Source organism: Ammospiza caudacuta, chromosome 27 (assembly GCF_027887145.1).
Source record: "Ammospiza caudacuta isolate bAmmCau1 chromosome 27, bAmmCau1.pri, whole genome shotgun sequence".
Classification (NCBI taxonomy): Eukaryota; Metazoa; Chordata; class Aves; order Passeriformes; family Passerellidae; genus Ammospiza; species Ammospiza caudacuta.
The window spans coordinates 3,448,541-3,451,882 of record NC_080619.1 but is presented as its reverse complement, the minus strand read 5'-3'; positions in this window follow the sequence as shown (position 1 = coordinate 3,451,882).

Here is a 3,342-nt window from a genome sequence, read left to right as displayed (position 1 = left end):
CATTATTGAGAATGTGTTTTGTGCAGGTTCTATCCAGGGTACTGCTCTGGGTGGGAATCATGCCTCAGTTGTGATATGAGAATAGCCTAACATGGCAGGAAGAAATTCCCCAACTGAAAATATGATTCCAAACATCAGGAGCAGGAGCCTGGAGGAACAAGGACTTTGTTGTGAGAGATTTACTGAAATCATGCATGGCAGCACCAACATCAGTGACACCCAAATCAATTAATTGGCTGCTTAAATTAAATGAGACAGAAATAAATGAATACCTGAAAATGGTCCTGAGACAGAAATGAATACCTGGAAATGGTCCTGCCCACATCAGCCTCAGGCACACAGGCCTGGCAAGGCAGGGGGACATTTCCAGCAGGTGTCAGACCCAGGAGAGGACACATCCAACAAGGTGAGAGCCCATCCCAGGGCATGACTGAGCCCTGGAGGATGTGCAGGGCACAGCCTCTGAGTCACTCAATAATCTTGGATATGATATAATATGATATAATATGATATAATATGTTATAATATGATATAATATGATATAATATGATATTATAGATTATATTATATAATATTATATTATTTATATTATATTATATTATATTATATTATATTATATTATATTATTAATAATCTCCACACTCAGCCCTGCTCAGATCATCTATGTTGTCTCCCACAGGAAAGCCAGAAGGTGAAAATCCCATGAGATAAATGTGGCATGGGTGCTTCTCCAGGTACGTGATTTACAATTGCTTCTGCTCCAACTTGAGACAAGTTTGGGGTCTCATATCCTTCAGGAATCATTTTCTGAGCTGCAGGAATTGTGGTGACAGCTGGATATTGTGAAATCAGGGGAGAAACAAGTGTGCTCCTCCAGCAGAAATCACCCAGGGTTTCTGTGCCCATCACTGGAAATTTCTTCCTGTCACAAAGACAGTGAGAAGCATTTCCATAAAGCAACTTTAGCAGGACATTCAGGTCTGTTTTAGGTGTTGGGTGGGGGTTCTTTTCTCTAACTGGAATGACAGAAATTGCCTAGATAACTGTAGAAACTCTTTCACTGTTATCTCTGCTCAAGGCTTGTCTTATCTCTCCCCCAATACCACTCTATGAGCTCCCTGTACTTCTCACCCCTTCCCTATATTTTTCCTTTTCAATATGTCCTGAGGAATCCAATCAAGGCTCCTGCAGGAATTTGCAGCAGCACATTCCTTTTCCATCATCATCTGCACTTTTGAGAAAAGCTCTTCTCTTATATATATCTCTCCTGACAGAATATGAAACCACAAGTATTTTAAGCTGAGACAAAGAAGGCGGAGAGGGCTGTAATCCAACCTGACAGCAAGGTTATTAATTGGGCAAGGAGAGGTTGAGCAGAGATTGCTCAGAGAGATCTGAGAAATGGCAGAAATGTGGGGAGGGGGCTCTCAGGTAGTTCTGGGCACTGTGGATGGGCTGCAGAGCCTCTCTCACCCACAGGACACCCAGCAGTCCCCAAAGGCAAAGGTGGGAGCAGAGATAGGGAGACCACACAGGGCTGGAGTGCACCCAGCCCCAGCATCTGCTTTCCTTCAGAGCCTGCCCTGCCTTTGATGCAGGGGAAAAGGGGGGCAGGAACTCTTTGCAGGATGTCTTGGAGGGATTTTGAGCAGCACAGGGACCTTTTCCTGACAGCGTTCAGTGATCTCTGGGGGCAGGTTTAGGATCTGAGTGAAGGTTTAGGATCTGGGGCAGGTTTAGGATCTGGGGCAAGTTTAGGATTTGGATGCAGATTTAGGATTTGGGTCAGGTTTAGGATCTGGGTGCAGATTGTGCCATCATAACTGGGTCAGGATCTCCATATCAGGAGAAGTACCCGTGCCACATTTATCTCGGGATTTACACCTTATGGCTTTCCTTGTGGGAGACAACATAAATGTGGCCTTTACTTTTTAAAATCTCATTTCCTGATTATTTAAAATATTATTTCCCAGTATCTCAGACATATTTTCATGTGAATATGTCTTTCATATGAAGACATATTTCCATCTGGATTTGTGTTCCCTGTAAATGAGGGATATTTGTTGTAACTCCTTTTGGGCTTGCTTTGCTAACTGAGACAACAATTGTTCCACTTCTCAGATTTTGATACTGGAATAGACAGAACACCTGTAAAACAACAACTGTCCCATTTCTCAGCCTCAGATTTTGATTTTGTCACAGGTGATGAAGAAATAAGGGAGCTGCATTCAAGGCTGGGGACCTGGTGAAGAAGATATTAAAGGATTTGCAGGGTGCTGGCATGACATGGATGGTCCTCAACCATGATATTTAAATAATATGGTTGTAATATAATCCAAAACTTTCTTTAAAACTAGCTTCTGGTTTCAATTACAAAAAATTATTTGGGTCTTCTGCAACTTTTGCTGATAATAATTTACACCAGTCCCATCACCCATAGGAACAAACCCCGCCATGAATGTCCCATTAGAGAATAATTCCCTTGCAATTCCTTGATCAGTCTCATTTATATTGATTCATTATGAACAATCTTTATTTTGGATTTTTAAAACAGAACATATGCTGTCACTTCACCAAATGAATGACAGAAAATATACTTCATACCTAGAAAAAGCAGCATGTCCTTCTGAATTGATCAAAGAGGGAGATAAATGGCAGACCTGGAAGAAAGAGACTTCCAGGATCTGTTTATTCTAACAGGGAATGGACAATGTGAGGCAGCAGTTTGCAGCTGAGGCTGCAGAGATTTATATTCTATCTCCTGTCAGCTTTTCCATCATCTCCTGGGCATCAGTGAAAGCAGCCCATGGTGCCACAGGACCTCTTCCCCTCCTCCCCACTTCTCCACTAACCCAAGGTTTGTTAAACATCATTGCTAATGACCCCAAGCTTCCCAGACATCTCCTTTTAGCTTCACAGAAGCAAATTACCTGGTCCAAAACCACAGGAGACCTGATAGGCCAAGGAGCCCAAACACCATCACTGTGGGTAAACAATCTCCATATTGCATCCCACTTTGACATAAAAACAGGCACAGCAAATGATAATAATTATTTTTTCTTTCTCTGAGGTTCAGAGAATGTGAAACCCAGAAATATTATTGGGGAGAATTGTGCCTTGCTTTTCTCTCTGAAGAGAAATGTGGGGCTACACACTTGGGCCTGGTAGGCCAAGGAAACAAAACACCATCACTTTGGGTAAAAAATCTCCATATTGCATTCTACTTTGGCACAAACACAGGCACAGCAAATGATAAGAATATTCTTGGGAAGAATTGTGCCTTGCTTTTCTCTGTGAAGAGAAATGTGGGGCCTACACACCTGGCCCTGACAGGCCAAGGAA